The sequence below is a fragment of the Amblyomma americanum genome, chromosome 2 (assembly GCF_052857255.1).
Source record: "Amblyomma americanum isolate KBUSLIRL-KWMA chromosome 2, ASM5285725v1, whole genome shotgun sequence".
NCBI lineage: Eukaryota > Metazoa > Arthropoda > Arachnida > Ixodida > Ixodidae > Amblyomma > Amblyomma americanum.
Window position 1 is genome coordinate 109,493,836 of NC_135498.1, and position 18,693 is coordinate 109,512,528.

Genomic DNA, 18,693 nt, shown 5'->3' on the forward strand with positions numbered 1-18,693 from the left:
CATTGGGAATATTTAAGATTGCGGCGATTTGAAATGGAAACGAAGATGTCGAATATTTAAGATAGTTGCAGTGGTAGAATGCTGAAATCAAATGAACGTGACTATCTTTTGATCTTTGTTATTGCCCTAACTGGTATAAATGCAGCGGCCTTCTATGAAACAAAACTACTCGGAAGTTACGCTCTTTGCATGTCATACGCCTTCTCCCCGCGTAATTACGTACCTTATTAGAAATATTTATAACGGCCATGTTTGAAATCTTGCTGCATCTGATGCACAGCAATACCCTGCGGCTCCCTGTGACGTATGTAGTTGCGGATGGCGCGCAGCTGGTCGTCACAGAACCGTGCCGATGCCGCAATTGAGTGTGAGCGCTGAAGACGATGATTGAAGATGCACTATGATGCACGTGCCTGATGATTTTCGAAATTATTGAGCAAAAAACTGTCTGCTTGCAGCCGAAGGGTAGCTAACTGAGGCTGCGCGGCTTCAAGAGTTCAGCCTATTGTTGGTAATTTGCTTCCCCACACTTATGTCACGACTAAATGAAATGATAACTAAATTAAAAGTTGCATAAGAGGCTCCAGATTTTCATCATTATCGTAAAATTTAGTGTTTGTAGGTAACGAAGAGCATAGACGAATTATTTTATTGCAAATATCGCACAGAGTAGGGTGACAAGAAACTTTATCGCGGGTTTGTCGCGTATGCATCGGTAGCTATAATAACAAGGATACTGCTATTGCCGGCTTGCCATTGTTCGTACTTACATACAAAGACACACTGTCCAGCTTGAGGGATTCCTCGGCATCTAATTGAATTCGGCAGCCATAGTGTCCCAAACGTTACCACCAAACGCGTTGGTTAGCCTGTGAACTGTGCCAACCGCCGCGCTTCGGAAAGCATCGTTTTATTACTCTCCGAGAGGTGCCGTCCTGGAACCGGAGAAGCGCTCCACATGCACAGGCGACCAGCGTTCGCAGGCCATAGGCCAATGCATTTTACGACGGCGGCAGTGGCATGCCCAAGACACTTGGCCTTTCATCTCATGAGATAGCAGAAGAGCGGCCAAGCTCCGTCGCCTGCGGACATCCGACCTGCAGCGAAGAGATGTTAGCGTCAGAGTACATTACGCAAGCTTGCTCTGTAATGAATTCACGAGGCATGAAGTTTGCTAATTAAATTTTTAATGTACTTTTCTCCACAACATCCACCGCATAAAAAGACTTCGAGGTGCGGAAGAGTGCAGGTTGCGGTGATTAGTCCCGTAGTGTTACAAGATATGCTTCAAATAGCACACCATGCGCTATAAAAAAAGGTTTCTGTAGGCTGAGCTTCCGCATAGTCGTCACGCAAGGGCAACCCCATAGCCAACGAATAACGTAGTAAGGAAACAAGCGACAAGTGGTGTTCACATCCCAACACTGATGTTAAAATGCTTGCTGGTTATGTTTCATGAGGAGAATTTTACACCTTTTAGAATTGTCAGTGTAAAATTGCGCATAAACTAAAAGGGAATATTAAAAAATTTTTAGAAAACTTTAAACGTTATCTGCGATAAAAAACTTATGGCCATAGATACTTTTGGAAGCAGACAAAATCGCAGTCTCAATAAGAGAGCAAACCTGACTACAAATGCACAAAAGAAATGGGGACCGCGAAGAAATCGATGGCAGCTTGGGAATCCTTCCAGCCTAGTATTTATATGCGCTACATTTGCTACCCCTGCTACCTCAAAAAGGTTTCAAGTGGCGCTTGTTTCCGAGAGAGCTGCAGCAAATATTTTGAGACAGGGCAGATATGGCGACGTGCACTGAGTCCCATAAAGCCATCACATTGTCGATGCAGTGCATTCTCACAATCGTGACTTTCTAATTCGATTAATTACTGCTCTCGATGCATGACATCCCAGAGTGCTTAGATGTTTGTCTGCAAAACATTAAGAGAATGAAAAAAAATTGGAGCGATACTTAATGTGTGCCCTAAGGGTATGACGTGATAGCATATATGAAGAATTGGTCATTCTCCACTTAACATTCACACGACGCTGGTAGTGTTCATACCACTCCTGGCGCAGTGGTGCAGCGGTTAAGCGATGCGCCACTGCCCTGCGATGGCAGGTGCTCCCAGCGGTGGGCCTTGTGCGACCCAGGTTGCTCTTGCCGAGCGACCAATCATTCATTTAAATGCCGCCTGCCACGATGGGCACTTTGTTCAATATCCGGTGGGCAGGCCGTGATGACGCCAAAAGGTTATATGACACAGGTGCACGACTGCCGCTTAGGTTGCTTTGCTGGGAGTATTTCTTGGATTTTTCCCTTACAGTCAACGACGCTGGGGTTTCTGCTTAACGTCATCGCATTAATTAAGTGGTTCCATCGACCTTATTCTTTTGCACGTGCCTCTAACTCCAATGTACGCATTCAGGGCAATCCCCAAAGGTGGCGTAGATTTGAAATATTAAGGTAGAAACACTCATTGGCACTCATCGAAGCACAGCCATTGATCCACGAAGAAACGCTATACAGCCTTCCCAGAAACATCGTAGATGAAGAAAAATCCGTCCTGGCCATGGAATCGGAGCCCCGTTGTGGCGCCCACCGACGCCGAAACGCGGTAATGCTCAGTTCGGCGCTCCCAGCTCGAGGCTTGGTGCCTGCTACGCAATTTGGCAGAAAATAAAAATAAAGGGGAGCGGAGCATGCTCGTGGCACAAGCCAAGCACGGGCAGCAGGCACGTAGCCAGAATTTTTTTTTTTTTGGGGGGGGGGGGGGGGGAGGGTAGGGGTGCAACTGAACAAAATTTTCTTTTAACACTGCGGGAAAGGAATATTGTTTCTAAAGCAAGTGTGAATAAATTAAAGTTTGTCTGGTTCGCATGTGTGGAATGCCCCTCACTAAAGTGGCGCACACAGGCGAATTTTCATCCTCGGCAACCGTTCAATACAACATGGTCGTATATACACTCAGATGAAAAAAGCTAAAGTAAATAGAAAAACGTCCACTACAAAACACATATCTTCTATTTGACTTCACACATAATGGTAACCAATTGTTTAATCTGGCTTCATTAAAGTTGTAATGGTAAAGGAAAGAAACAAAAAACAGAGCTTCATTTCAGTGAGGCATTGTATGCAACTTTTCTACTACCAATGCTAGTTACACAGAAGCAGCTTGTACGAAGCATATATGTACCGTGAAAATTAAATACACAGCTTACAATTTAAACGACGAAACAAATACACAACACCATTGCACACAAATAATCGCAACTCAGAAGGGACACCTCAGCGATGTATGCGCTGCCACAAATAAGCATTAGCATCAGCACTACCACACCATTATGTGAGTGGCAAATATAAATCTCAAAAACCGCTATATATGATGGTGTTTCCCCTTTTTCCTTCAGCAAATTCTACTTCTTGTTTGGATTGCAATATCATTTTTTCGCGCTGAAATCCAAAGTCGCCGTGATTTCGCAATATATGCCGAAATAATTACGTCAACGCTAAACGGAGCCCGAAGAATTGACATCAGGGCTAACCCGCTAAGGCGCTCTTCACCTGTTCGGTCCCGAAGGTATGTGTTGCTCTTTAATGTAGAGAAACTGCGGTCTGCGGCGGCGCTAGTCATTGGCACCGTTGTTAAAATCTTCAAGAGTGCATGAACATCCGTAATTAGGACGTTGCCGACGTTAATTAATGCGTCAGTTGCGTAGTGCAGCGTCTCACTACTCCTGTTGCTTCCCATTGTGCTTTCCACATCTGCCACTCTCCCCTTAGCGCAGAAACATGCGTTGTCTGCATGTCCTGTATGTGAAAATCAATAGCTGGCTGCACGGACTCAAACTTCCCTTTAGAAACGTGTGTTGGTAGAACAAACTGCAAACTACTTAAAGTTTCCCTGTGGTTTTCAAAGCAGCGCTGAAGAAAATCTATGAGATTGTCCATGTAAGGTATAAACGTCGCTCGCCTATTGTATTCCTCAGTTGAAGTATAATAGTAATTAGCCCGATGCTTCTGAGAGTCAACCACTCGCGGCATATCCGAGCCTACACCAAAATCAGCCGCTGTCTTTTGGCATACAGAGAATATTTTGTGAAACTACTCCTCAGAATTAGCAGCCATTCTTTTCATCCCACACAAAACGAGGTCTACATAGTCTAACGCGAAGTTCATGTCAACCGACGTGTTCTGCAAATACCCGGACAAGTAACGCGTTAGGCGTAAGAAAGTGACACAAACAGCTGACTCGGCGGCTATGTTTACGAATGCGGCTATTTTTTCTTTAATTGAGAGTATCACTGTACTTCATGCCCCAATTTTGTGTCGTTTCCCTTTAAGAATACCGTTTCGGTCTCTGTCTCTTCCACGCTATCTCTGCTGCACGCACGTACTGCTTGTAAAGAAAAGATATAAGAAACATCAACTACACAAAGAAGCGGGAAAAAATGCAGTGGCCTGATACCGGGAAAAACAGAAGATCCCAAAGAAGGTAAGAGAACAGCTAGAAGCCGGAGCTCTCTCGCGAGAAAACGGATGCATCCGAGAGAAGCTCAAAGAAACGCCGACGGAAGCGACGGGGTCAACACTGGGTCAGCACCACGGCCTACTCTGCAAGTTCAAGCCAGTAAACATATCCTCTCCCCGAGCCCGAAGACGAAGGCCAAGATGGACATGTGGGGTCAGAACACGGACAGTGTCAGGCAAGGGAGAGGGAGGGAGGGAGCTTCGGTGTGTGTGCACGTGTGAAAAGGACAGTCGACGGAGCGGCCAGTGCGCAAGGAAAAGTTGTCGGAAAAAGACGAGTGTATTCTTATCTGTTGAATATACCCACTGTTTTGATGCGAAAGAGCTTCTAAGCTATGACGACGGAGTCGCGTCAACAAAGTCTCTCACCAAAGCCTGTTACCACTTTGCTTTGCGTCATCACGATCGCTGCGTGGATCACAAACACGTGTGCATGAAGGCGCAAAGCAACGTCATCAGCTGTGATCTCCGAATAAGGGCTCGCCTCCAAATGTCGTCGAACGCGATGCCATCTCACGACCGCGCTCCCCCTCCCGGGCCGTTCATGCTAGCCTGGTTATTTTCGGAAAGACGGTACCAAGACATTGCACCAATAAAGAATTTATTGTTATCTCTGGACCCCTGGATGATGCCTCTTACTAGCACCTCAAGCAGAGCATGCTGGAACGCACCACAGCATCCGAGAGCGCGCGCCTTGAGCCCCTGCTCACTGGCGAAGAGCTTGGAGCAAGCCGCCCCTCCCAGCTCCTCAATAGCACGCGGCAGCTCCTGGGAGAAAGCAACGTCGTATCCAACGTTGTGTGGTTGAGAGAGTTATTCCTGCAGCGGTTGCCGCAGTATACCCGCCTCGTCATGGCTGCTGCAGGGACGTGCCCCTCGATCGCCTCGCCCAAGTTAGCTGATCGAGTCCACGACGCGCATTCTCCTTCTGTCGCCGCCTTCAATACCACAACAGAGTCCTCCACCATGTCCCAGCTTGAGGCCCGGACCGACCATCTCGCCGCTTCTCTCAGCGCCCTGCGCACGTCCTAACATGGCCAGCGCGGTTGCTCCTCCGTCCTGGCTGAGGTTCTTCCTCCCCGGGCGGCCCAAGCTTGTGCACCTTACCTATGTGCTGGTATCATCTTACTTTCCAGCACCGTTCCCGCCGGTGCACATCCACATGCAACGCGATTCGAGATCACTGACGGCGGCGTGTGATCTTTCTTGTCAACCCGGGCGCCCTTTCTTAGTCCTGGCCCGATTTTCCGCCTTGTACAAGAGCGGTGTCTTTGGAATGAAATCCGTGTTTTTAGCCCAAACTTCATTCAGCCGGCGAGCCCTCATTTGAAGGAGCGCGGTGGCGGTATAGCTTGTGTGTGTGCGTATATATATATATATATATATATATATATATATATATATATATATATATATATATATATATATATATATATATATATATATATATATGCATGCTTGTATATGTATATATCAGAAACACCATGGTAAGCCCAGCTATGCACACATGAAGGCCCAGTGGGCGGGGCGTCCGCTGTGAAGGCTGGCTTCAAGCGGTCGATTGAAATTGTGGCAGTGCGCTCATGAATGACGACGATGAAGAACTTCAGTCTTCTTTCGAATACAGGAAAGGAACCGTCGTAGTGGCGCTGAAGCGGCTTGCGTACAGAGTCTCGGCGAACGAAGACGTGCGTGCAAGTCACTAGTTCGGATGGAACTTGTGAAGATGGTCGAGACTGTCATCGGAGATGCGGCGCTGTGAGATGGCGGAAAAGTTAGCGGAGCTGCGTCACGTAATCGGTAGGGTCGGAACTTGTAGACGATCAGTAGATTCGAGAAATTCACCAGGAAGTCGCAGGGACGAGGAGAAGACAAGTTCTGCCGGAGTGCAACGACGATCTCGTTTCAGTGTAGCACGGAGGCTGAGCAGAACCAGTGGTAGGGAGGCAGTCCATTGGGTGGTGTATAGTTGGAATTTGAACGATATTTTAACCAACGATGGATGCGTTCAATGCTCCTACGTGACACGAGGAACATTGCACAGAGCCCTACTGCTTCTATGCAGCATACGACTCATTTACACTTTATGGTTGGCGTTCAGAACCCTCAGCAGCGGCACTTAAAACGCTAAGCACTGAATCCCCACGCACCGCGGATGAATAGATTCATGACCCAATTGGTTGTGCATTAAAAATGCGAAAGCATTGCTAGACCAATTAGGAGAAAAGGCGGCGGCGCGCATATGTGTACTCACAGATGGATCAGCAAATCCCAGCGATGGCAAGAGAAATAGGTTGACGTCATTAAACGACCGTATGAGTCACACAGCAAGCAGAGCACCACCACTTGCTGACTTTCATCTAGAGTTCACGACGTTCGCGTATCAAAATTGCGGCTCAACAGTTTGTCGTACAGCGTTCCGGATGGTGTCATGCGATGTCTCGTTGCATATAGCTTACAGGTGCCAGTGAAGTTGAAAGCTAGCTCGCGACAGGGATTCGAACTGACGACGTATATGACTTCTATGGTATGTCGTCGCACACTTTTGTATCAAAACTGTGATGCATCCCTTCGTCCTACAGCGTTGCGAGTGGTGTCATACGCGTGTTTGAGTACACCGTACACCGTTGCTGCATTTTACTGTGGCCGCTTGTGTGTGCTTGTGCAACGAACAGTGAACCATCAAGATTAACAGGTTCGACATCGGCACCACCCGAAGTGAAACGTGGCCGTCCCCGCGAATACGCTAACGCTGAAGAAGCACGACAGTGTTTGTAATCCTTTCGCATTCCCGCATGCAAGGAGTCTTAAGTTTCTCTACCGAATTTTTTTTGTCTGTGTCTGACTCGAGAACTTTAAAATTACACAGCAACACGATACTAAATTTCACGCCACCCTCTTTCGCCACTACGCTCCGTCTACCCTTATGCATTGTTCAGTTGGGAACTTCATTAAAAGGTTTCTGAATGGCATCGTACGGTGTTATTAGGATTAATAGGCCAAAGCTGAATATGGGGCATAAGAGATGCCGCAGCTGTGGGCTTCCTATTTTTTTGGCTATCTGAGGTTCTTTAACCTGAGCTCAAATCACACAGCAAACACAAGTTTTCTTATTTGGCCTCCATCGCAATGCGGCCAACGCGGACGGGTTTCGAGCCTGCAAACGCCCGCTCAGCTGCCGAACACCGCAAACACTAAGCCATCACAGCAGGTAGGTTTCTGGATGTAATTATTAATTTATATGTATGCATGTAAGCTCTTTTATTATGTCGTCCAGCATTTCACAACAAAATGAGATGCTAACTTCCACCCGCTTGTTTCTTTTAGCATTATGACATTTGTTTGGGAGTGGAATGGACAGATTTCTAAAATGTCTTAAGCCGGTTTCACCGTAGTGTTCAGTCTCCTACTAAGGAAAGCATATAAAGCAATTAATATTATAGCTACAATTAGTGGATTTATGGGTTTATGTAGCGGAATCTGCTAACATGGTTACTCTGGTTTGCACGACGTGCAGCTGAGTTAGTAACGAGAGTGTTGAGTCTTTTTTGGCCGTTTTAATGATGACCATTGGCGCAAATTATAGGAAGAGGCGCTGCGTAGGCAAATCATTTCATGGTATGGTATGGTATGGTATGGTATGGTATGGTATGGTATGGCATGGCATAGCATGGCATGGCATGGTATGTTATGATATGATATGGTATGGTATGGTATGGTACGGTACGGTATGTTATGGTATGATATGGTACGGTACGGTACGTTACGGTACCGTGCAGTATAGTACGGTATGGCATGGACGGCAGGGTATGGTATGGTATAGTGCTGCATAGCATGGTATGGTATGGTGTGGTATCGTGCGGTTAGGTGCAGTATGGATGGTATGGTATGGCATGGTATTGTATGGTACGTGCGGTTTTATGTCCCAAACCTTCTCACACGCTACGAGGCTGCATTCCGGAAATAAATTTCATTTTCCTTTGATGCCATTGTGAAGCCATCTGGGATTTTTGGGACCACTGTTACTGGTCATCCCTGACGTCGGGATTTGTTGTCAATGCGTCCTATATGCTTTCGCGTTAAGAAAACAAAATTGCAAAATCGGTGAAGGGCAGGGCAGCATATCGCGCGACGGCAAATCATAGTGGATTCTGCACTGTTTCCAGCTAGACACTCTGCCACAGCGGACCAATCCTTCACGCCTACCATTCACAAGCCACTTACTTTAGCGGTCCGGCCCCTCTTTCTCTAGTGGTGCTCCTCCGGGTAGCGATTTTCCTGCGTAGAAGCGAGAGGAGAATGAGCGTGTCGCAATAACAGCAGAAAAGGTACCAGAGAACAGCACTTGTAGGTTGCCTTGACTCTCAAAGTGTTACCGCTTAGGGCAAGGGTGTAGAAAACTGCACACTAGTTGCCGCCTACATTTCGCACAATATGAATTGCTTAATAAACCTTTATATTTCTCCACGCTAAGCAGTTTGTCGCGAAAATGGGAGTGCATTCAAGTGGTTAATAACCAGTGGGCGCAGTGTGGCTTAGCTAACGAGATCAGCGTTAGAAAAATACAGAAGACGGCTTGTTCTTGTGTTGTTATTGTGGTCGCGCTGTAGTCCTATCCAGATTCATTCCTTGCTCTTTTCAGAACCAGAGGCCGTATTCTATAACCCATGCATTTTAAAACTGCTATTTCGCGTCCGTTTGGTCCTCTGTCATTGGTCACTAAAATAGGCTCGCGTGCTTCAAGCGTCTGCATAGAGTGACCCGGGTCAACCGAACCTCATCATTGGTTGCATATCCCAGCTAAAGGCGGCCAACGGCTAAGTCCGGTCGCCTGCTGTTGACAGTGTGCTGCGACACACCTCACCAGTCGCCACATAGTAGTCATTTCCAGCCAATAGTGAGGTCCAGTTGCCAACCAGCCAATGGCCGGGTAACTTCAATATTCGCTCTCGGTATTAGTCAACCAGCCTTCAATTAGTACTTCTTAGCTGCACTCTAAAACATTACACCGCTGACAATGCTTTGCCGAAAAAAGTGGTCTTCTAACTCAAAGAACTTTTTTAAAAAATTGCAGAAAGTGTCGGGTGAGACACCATATTCATTGATTGGCTAACACCATTGAGCGCTCCTACATTTTAGCTTCCTTATGGCTACTGCATAGAAAACGGCACGCATGCGATTTGATGCTGTTTGCCATAAGAAAAGCCGCCTCTGTAACGCTTTGGTACGGGCAGTGAAGTTTCTAGAGAAGAACGCTGGCGACATGGAAAATACGTTGAAGCCGCTCAACGCGCACGCTACAGCGCACATTGGCTTCTATGTTTAAAGACGTTTCCACTCAACGGATTCAGAGATAAATGAAATAGCCATGATTTATATCTGGATTGCACGTTCGTAAATGTATTTCCGCGCTGATCTTAACATCATTTTTGTGATTGTGGTTATCAGGTATTGCATAGGTTGCGCAGAAAAATGGTTTTCAGCGGGTTTCGGATTTTTGGTAAGCGTGGCGAAAACAGTGTTCAAGACTAGTTTGTGACCAATGTTAACAGCGTCGCATTAGTGGTGAGGAACAGGCTCAAGAGGCGGCTAGTGCATTAGTTTGAAGGCATACTTCTCTAACCTTTGTCCAGTTTGAGTCCCAAAAAGTCCATGAGTTCAGGAGTGATGCACAATAAGCCACTTTTATTTCTTTACCGAATACTTTAGGAGTTTAATTACTAGCATTGCCTGCCAGATATATAAATGATCGCTGTATTTATGCGGAAGAGCTAAAGCGCGGTCTCTTCGCGTAAGCATAAAAAACACTGATTTTCACTGTTCAAAGCGGCAGAAGAGTTCGACCTCGTTAGCGTGGTTCGTAATTTTCTGTCCACGACTGTAGATACATGCAGCCTCAATATGAGCGACTCTGTTACATGCACGGCTAGGCACAGACTTCGTTAAAGCTCTGTCTGGTGACAGAACAGGCTCAAACTAACCAGTTCGCGCTATCTGTACGAGCAGCGGTAATACTGTTCAATGCTGACAGTACCGGCTGTAATCAAACAGATGGGAGTGACGTGGCGTTTCATGCAAAAGCTCCATCTGTGCGGTGCTAGCGAAAACACCGAGTGCGGAGAAGCTCTGCTAGCAGCAGTGGTATAGCTGCGGCAGAAGGCCACAGGGCTTGTAAATGGCGCCGAGCAAAAAAAGAAAGATAACAACGTTGCTGAGCTCAAATCTCCAAAGGCGAGGACTGGAGGAGCCAATCATCCCTCGGACAAGCGCTGATTAGAGAAGCGGGCAAGGAGGAAATCGGAGGGTCGGTGATCCAGCAGCGAAGTTCAAAGAATGGCGGTACTTTAGGTATGCTGGAGATTTTTTTTCCAGCCAGGAAAAGGTTCTGCTTTGTGTGCTTTGTTTTTTGGCTGGTAAAAGATCGCCTTCAACATGCCATATCAACAGGCCCACCAACGAGCCTTGCTTTAGTTATGTGGGCTCACCTTTGAGGATGATCAGGTAGACCACTAGGCCGATGATGGCGCACATGCAGATGATGAAGACGCAGAGGAGCAGCAGGATGCCCTTAGACGAGAGCCAGGGGCGGCTGGCTCCTCCTCCTTCACCGGGGCCCGGCTCCATGCCGCTCATCCCACTCCTGTAGACCACATGGATGATGAAGGCTACTCAGCGAATGCCGCAGTTAGGGCGCAATCACGTTACATAATGGGAGCAAGGTGTCACCTCTCACAACCAACAACTCCTGATAAGACCTATATTAACACATAGTGATATGCGCCAGGAATTATGTTTCACCGATGAACTGGAAATGTGGAATAAATTGCGGAGTGGTGCCGAGGAGAAGAGTAGACGTTCTGGCAGGAATGGTGTGGTAACTGCTGATTCTGTCCTTGAATGAATTTTGTTTAAAATGAAAATGAATTATAGTTAGGCTCGTTTTCCTCTCTGTAAGCAGCCTCATTAGAGGGTTAAGAGTGTGAATCAATAAAGGGATTTGCATTCGACTAGAAAAATTGTCTTAAGTGCGCGACCTCATGAACTCTGTTTGAGAGGAAACCCGCTATTACCGCGTGCCGCCACTGGCGCCCACAACTGGGGCGGACAGCCATTTTCTCGGTTCGGACATCTGTCGAGGCTGCTAGTTAAATTGTGCCCTCCTTTGGGTCTCTAGAACAGAGACGAAAATAGTGTTATTAGGCTGTTTGATCCAAGCAAGCGTAAAACTCAGTGATCATAGCTGCTACAATTGGTACTGAGGTGCGCTACGATGCATTAGGTAGGCGCTGTTGTGGAGTGTTAACTCCTTCTTGGCTATTTTTAGAATACAGTGCACGAGAAATTATACAAAATGTCTGCTTATGTATTATCAGCTTGTAATGAGGAGTTTCTTTACTAGATAACTAAGGAATACTAAAATTAGTAGAAATCTTGTGTGTTTTGCTCTTGATAACAAAACTAATGCAATTGAGCGGACAAGGGTAGCGAAATAAGGGGCTCGTTAGACACACATTGACTTATACTACTTTGCACTGCTAACTTATACTTTCTAATTAATTATCTTTGAGCCATAGAAAGATTACACTACTAATTTTTCATAAATTAACAGCACAATAAAAAGGATAATTTCTTTATTTTCAAGCTTTCTTTGCATTCGTTTACTGTGTGCTTCCTACATACATAATACAATTGTGGGCTTGATTTCTTTTTAATTCATGGCTACGTTTCAGCACTAGAGCTGGCGATCACATGTGTTCTTCCGTTTCCCGACAAGCAGCTAGTGTATCGGCATTTTAGATAGCATTTAGAGCTAAACAAGTGGAAAACAAAAGTGAGAGTGTAGTGAAAGGTTTTTCTTACTGATCTGTCATGGCTGTTGCTTCGTTGCGCTACCACTGAAAAATATAAAAGAGGAAGCCAAAAAATGTCGCAACAGGAAAAAATAAAGCGCCGTTAACTTTGCAACGTTTCATAAATTCACTGGTGCGGATACGGCGTCTTTTTTTTTTCCTTCGCGAGAAAGCGGAAGAGAACGGCATTTGATGCTTATCATAAAAGCGCATATCATGCAGTCAGACGAAAAAGATTTCAACGCTTTAAAACAGTATAAAGCGCTAAACAAAAAGTAAACAATAACGAAAAGACATGCGCTTGCGTGAGAGACAAATATAGCCGGTGCATAAAACGTTGTTTAAACGCTGCACGATACACCGTCTCCGGGGTTTCCAAAGAAACAATAATTTCGAGCACATCGAGGACTACAAGAGCGATATAAATAAATGAAAAAAAAAACATGTGGCCGACACACCGATGCTGTAGTCAATATGCAATCACTGGGATTGAAATTAAGAAATTTCAAAGCAGATATCTCTGCTACTATAATGACAGACCGATCAGAATTTATACAAGCACATTGCTCTGCAGACGGGCGGAAGCTTGTAGCATTGGGCCGTTTTGTACCTCTGTTCCCACAATCCCTGCATTGAGAGCAGTAGTAAGAGTAACGGCTAATTATCATGGGGGGGAGTGCACCGCAAAACTTTGAAGAAGTTAAATATGTTACACTACGCCAGGTCGGAGGCTGAATGTCCTATCGTGCCCACGTCAATGTTAAAGGATTTACACTTTTTAATGGGCGCATTTTGACGCTGGGAACGGCTGACTCGAGTTGCATGATGGAATGCACATCGTAACTTTATTATTTCTAAATGCGCAGCGAGGGATACGTCGCTGCGCATTTAAAATATTTATTATGAAAGTTCTCCTCGCTTTATAAAACGAAGAGAGGAACTTGTGGCAATCATCTGCGGCGTCCTAATTGCATTGCCAAGTATCGTTTCATGTCTTTCATTTTGCCTTAAAGGGCCGAAGGCATAACATAAGGGCGGAGCGTAACCGAGATTTTCGTGACAACACATCGAAAGATTTTTATGATAGCACAGAAACAGGCACAAAATAAGGCCGTTATTGCTTTACCAAACGGTAAAATCTCAAAACAATATTTCCGGGACATGTAATCCTAAAACACCGGCTCAAATGCTGCCGTAGCAGATATCATGGTACTGGATCAATTCACGGAATCTGAAAAATGGTTGTTACCCCATTAGCATCTCATCTATTCCGTCCTTTTTAGAGCGAACGCTATGAAGGGGCGTTGCCATGGTGGCTGCCACGAGCGCAATGAGAGGGCGTACACGTCAAGGCTGGCGCAGCTTTTGCTCTAGACTAAGTTTATTAGCTATTTGCGCCTTCCCTTATCTTACGGTTAATCTGTGGCGCCTCCCTTAACTCACACCTTGAGTGCACAAGATAAAATGCGGCACCTAAGATCCCGGGGACAACGGCGCCGCCTCTGCCCTTGGTACAGGAGGAGGAGTTCCCGAAGGTGCAAGTCGACAGGAAGCGGAGGACACAACTTGAAGCACAAGAAGCTTTAAACAGTGAATATCTTACACAAAATTTCTAGGACTGCGTTCAGAGCAGATTAATTTTTTTGTCTGAATTATTTAGCAGTGCTGTAAGCCTTAACAGTCCCATTAAGTAAATGGTTTACAGAGGTATTTTCAGTGCAGTACGTCGCTTTGCTCACAATATTGGCACGCCAACGAACTACCCATGTGAAATATGAAAGCGCCGAGGTCATAAAACTATAAACACAAACCTTTGAGTTGTGCCACCAAATGGAAGGAGGATTATAATTTCGCGACAAAGCCATACACAGAATCTCTGTCAACAACATAACGTGGCTAAGGAAGGACATCTTTTGTTAGGCGCCATTCGATCACAAAGGCGGTTCTTCTGACTTGCAAAGTTGGGAGGGAGATGAGTGTATCTTAAAGAAAAGCTGTTTTCATATCAGGCAGCCCCGCTTACACAGGAAGTGATCGGTTTCGGAGAATGGTACAGAGGTTGGGCGGACCTATCTTCGGTCTAGGTGGTATTCACTGCAATAAAACTCAAGTCACCTCCAATAATTTCCGCTTCTGACCGATACAATTTACTCCGCTGAACAATACGATCGGCTGCTGCACTAAGGAGGACCGAAACTAATGGCTGCTCATAACGCAGATCTGCAATTGACGAGGTGCCGATGTTCGAGTTCTTCGGGTAGGGGCTGCCTGTGGATCTACACAGTAGATGCACGGGCTCACCTCGGAGAAGGAGCTGCTCCCTAAAGTGGCCTTTGCAACCCGGTTACTGCAGCGGGACAGCTGAAGTCCGGCAGCCGAGGCCCTAGCAGAGACAGCGAGCTGCCAAGGTCCGCGTGCGCCGGCCACCACTCACGATCCGCCGACGAATCCAGCTTGACAAGGTTATCCAATTCAAGCCGAATTGGAGGGGCGGGCTGAGGCGAGAGACCACATCTCGTCTTTCTCCTCTTCTCCGCAGCGAAAGCTGGATCTATGCTTGCATCTAAAAATGCTCCTTAACTGCCCTTTTATTGATAATGTCTTTTTATTCGCAAACGTGGTGCCAGAATTCGGAATGCTCGCTCTTAAAGGTGCGTCTCGCATATTTAGCGCTTCTTTGATGCCCTGACACCCTAAAGAGCAAGGCCGTAAAAAAATTTTTTCTCAAGTTTCATGGTTGACGTAAGGGCGAGTTCGTTGCGCGAATCAATTTGCCTTGTTTAGCTTCTTTTATCGTTGTTTAGCTTTTTAGAAGTTTGAAAATTCGCGTTGAAGCCAGTGTTCTTGCAATGTTCCTCGACTTTCCTCTTGCATTAAGCGGCTCATTGCGATAGTCGGTGTTCCTTCTCTTCGGCAGTCTCGGAAGCCGCCCGTGCACGCCTCTCGACTGCACGTTGTTGTCCTTTGTAGGAGCGGCACATTCCTCCGGCGACTTTATTATTCCCCTCTTCTTGCTCATTCTCAAAGAATACCAAATATTCTGACAACGTCCACAAATGGTGAGAACGTCTCGATCCAGAGCAGGACATTCTGAGTACCCTTTGACTGCATCGACGGCTAAAGGTCCACGTGAGGATTTCCTCAGTTTGGAGTTAGCTGGACGGCTCGGGGATGAAAATTCTTCCATGTCACGCAATCGTCCTATTGCAGGATAATATTTCGGACTTTCACTGATATCAAATCTGTTTTAACTTTTGCACTCAGCTCAATATTTAAAAACTGCAGGTTTAATAAACGTTATATGTATACAAAGGTGACGTAATGAAGCAACCCATTGTGACCACGAAAAATATATGCCTTGAGGAGATATCTTTGGACATATTTTCTTATACACCTGGCCTTTTGTATCACAAGCTGGCGATGTGGTTGGACAACATAGATTTTTGAACCACTCACCTTTTCCACAGTCTTGATAAACCCGTGCTGTCCCTCATGTTTTAGCATATTTCGGCTAGGTTCTCTTACATTTGTATTGAATACGGCACTGCCATGAAGAAAAAAGCTGGTCTTGATATATACATATAATGAAGAGGTACTGAAAAAATACTCAAACATGGTCCTCAAGAAATTGTGAGTATGTGCGACGGACGGAAAAATGGATCCTTGTTGGACTGCTTGAGGACCAGTATGATACTATCTGAGGACGTCTGAACGTCCTGACGTGGGCACCCTGAAGTCCTACTCAGGAAGACTTAGTGTTGCCAAGGCTACCTTTTTCTGCATCCCGTTAAGCAATCTTAAAGCCGACGCAGAGCGGCGAATGCAGTTTGCCTTCGCCGCTCTGCGTCGGCTTGACGCCTTGCTATATCGACTGGATCGGTTGAATAACGTTGGCGCTCTGTTTTGTGTTCTGCTCAGCTCGCCGTTCCCCTCATTCGGCCTCGGTGGCTCTCTAAGTGTCGGCTTCATCCACAATTTACCTTTTTCTACACTGCACCTAACTCCGGTGCTTTATAAGTAGCCTCTCCTTAATTCCATCTGCATGCGCACGCAACCAGTTTTTCTCTGTTCATCTTCATGCGCAAGAGCTCTCCACTCGGCTGCACCTGGCGTGGCGCTCTCTTGCCTTTCGCTACAGCTTGCACGACGTTCCTGCGAACTGGCCCGAGTTACTCCGAGGCTTCATCTGCACGTCACAGCTTTTTCTCAAGTGGCTCATTAAGGAACGAAGCGGATTTTCACCGCCAAAGCATCCCCTTCCAGAAATTGGCATCGCCAATTCTCATGAGGCTGCTAGTGTGACAATGCAAGGAGTGGCAGATGCAAGAATATCACGCCACTCCCTGCATTGTAGCGCTAGCAGGTTCATGAAAATCGGCCATCGCCATTGGCTGCAAGGGGGTGCTTTGTCGGTTAAAAGCGGCTTCGTTCATGAGTTGTATCCGAATAAAGTACACTAAAATAAAATTACTCGTAATGACGCTCCAAGAGAATCCAGGCAGCTAATCACTGCGCTGCCCGTGTTTGTTCTGGCTGCAGCTCGCGAATTCAGATAGAGGCGAAGTACAAAAGACGCCCTTGAGCATTGCGATGTCAGTGCACGCTGATCTGCCCTTGGTGATCGATTATCACGAAGGCCTTTGAAATATCGCTTATTTCCGGGTCTGTTCGTGTACTCCGGAGTTCATACTTTCATTATATATATATATATATATATATATATATATATATATATATATATATATATATATATATATATATATATATATATATATATATATATATATATATATATATATATATATATATATATATATATCCTTGTATACTTTCCTCCATAGCGGGGTTTAAGCACCCAGGAAGAGTGAAACATACATTTCATCTTTCCTTTCTTTGCAACTAATTTCATACTTTTAAATATAAATTTTCCGACTCAGTGGTAGCTGTGATTGCTTGTAGGTGTAAATGTTTGCAACAGATGCGATAGTTAGACCACGGACATGCAGAAAGTAAAGTATGCTACAAGACTTGTCCAAATTTTCAGAGGAAATACCGTTTTTGAACGAATCGGCGAGAACACAGAATGTTAATGTTGACGGTGGCGCTTCGCTGTGAGTGCCCCACAATGCTGAACTTTTCGTCGACGTTGTGCAGCCGTCTTATTTGCGTGTAAGATTCTTTGTAGGGCTTCAAAAACGAGTGACATCACTGATGCCCAAGAGGGAAAGCTCTCTTGCTTTTCTGTGGAGTCGAAAACTTTTAAAAACCAAATGAAATGAAGAAGAGCCCAGAGGGAGCCTCAATCTTCCAGTCAGCATTCCGAGAAGAATTGTCTTCTATAAGTGCGGTCATCTTTATATATTATGACTAGCTAGGTTGACAGCACTAGCTCTTCAGATAAGTCTTTATTGTCGAAACTTTGGCTGTCGGAGGCTTCCCTGAACCGTTGTAAATCTCTTTTTGTGTTGTCAAGCCGGCGTCAGAAGGCTCCCGTTCCAGGTACAGGAGACTACCCACGGACTCTGATAAACTTTATTAATAGCGGCCTGAACCGTGAATGACCGAAAGTTGAGTGGTAGGCCACGGGTCGCAACACTCCCACAAGCCCTTGGCAATGTGAACTTGGCTTGAACTTAGCGGAGGCTGGTTTATAGCTGAATCTATATATTAATGACCTCCTTCCTTCATCTCCGTCTTATGACTTTTCCCTGCAGCACTATGGATAGCACGGAGCGTTTGCAATGCAGAAATGTATTCCTCAATAGTAGTTGACCCGCACCTCGACCTTTTAAGTGCTTTGGCGATTTTGCGCTCGTCTAGCGCTTCGTCGCTGCACGGTTTCTGGGCCATCTGTCGAGAGGTGCCGAAACTTCGCGCTCTGCAGTCGCTTTACGGAGACCAGAGGGAAGCACATCAGTCATGCACTTGGAATTGTGGGTCTGATGAGGTGAGTTTCGAGACCAGGACTAGCATGTGAGCTAAACAAAGACGCCTTTCTAGTAGCTAAATGTTCATTGTAATCGGCAAAAGAGCGAAGTTGTCTTGTTCCTTTACGAGGACTGATGGAGGGTGTTGCACAGGCGTCTGCTGCAAACTGCGAGATCGGTAACACATATTGTAGCTACTACGATACATGTAGGTGGGCCTAAAGCATAAAGGGCCTAAAAGGGAATGCTGTACCGTTTCTATTTCAGCTATCGTAGACCTATACTTGGCACCCTTGAAGTGGAACTGCGGTGAGTAAAAAAAGAGAGCGTTGGAAGTAAAATGCTAAAATAAAAAAAAAACATACAGACAGCGGTCGTTTACGAGCC

At 45.8% G+C, this 18,693-nt stretch overlaps 1 long non-coding RNA gene across 2 annotated transcripts; it reads right to left on the reverse strand.

Annotated features, from left to right (window-relative positions):
• Window positions 1–894: 894 nt before the first annotated feature.
• LOC144118955 (uncharacterized) lies at window positions 895–14,869 on the reverse strand. 2 transcript variants are annotated; one of them, XR_013312203.1, is made up of 5 exons: window positions 14,681–14,869; window positions 12,390–12,424; window positions 11,015–11,169; window positions 8,754–8,807; window positions 895–1,097 (listed from the first exon to the last, which is right to left on the reverse strand). It is a non-coding gene; the product is annotated as an uncharacterized LOC144118955 (long non-coding RNA). The 2 variants fall into 2 exon arrangements; XR_013312204.1 differs by lacking the exon at window positions 12,390–12,424.
• Window positions 14,870–18,693: the final 3,824 nt, after the last annotated feature.